The sequence below is a fragment of the Betta splendens genome, chromosome 4, assembly GCF_900634795.4.
Source record: "Betta splendens chromosome 4, fBetSpl5.4, whole genome shotgun sequence".
In the NCBI taxonomy this organism is placed as follows: domain Eukaryota; kingdom Metazoa; phylum Chordata; class Actinopteri; order Anabantiformes; family Osphronemidae; genus Betta; species Betta splendens.
This window is the reverse complement of record NC_040884.2, coordinates 27,720,872-27,721,198: the sequence shown is the minus strand read 5'-3', so window position 1 is coordinate 27,721,198 and position 327 is coordinate 27,720,872.

The following is a 327-nucleotide window of genomic DNA, read 5'->3' as shown; positions in this document are numbered from 1 at the left end:
AAGTGGAGGAGCGCAGGGGCGGGGCCAGGCCGGGGGAAAAAGGTAAACAAGGAAACTGCCCGAACCTGCTCTGAGACGGGAGAAGGTGGAGGTGAGGCTGGAAACCAGAGAAGGCATAAAGAAGTCAAAGGCTCAGAAAGGGGCTTTTCATGTAATATATTGACATGAGAAAAGCATTCTGAGCTGCAGCTTCTGACAGAGACCAGGTCTGTTATACAATGAAAATCTAATAGCTCCCAAACTATTTTATTTAGGTGATTGATTTAGTGGCGAGCATTTACGTAAACAGGAGCGGCGTGCGCTGCTCTCCAGACAGGAAGCCCCTAA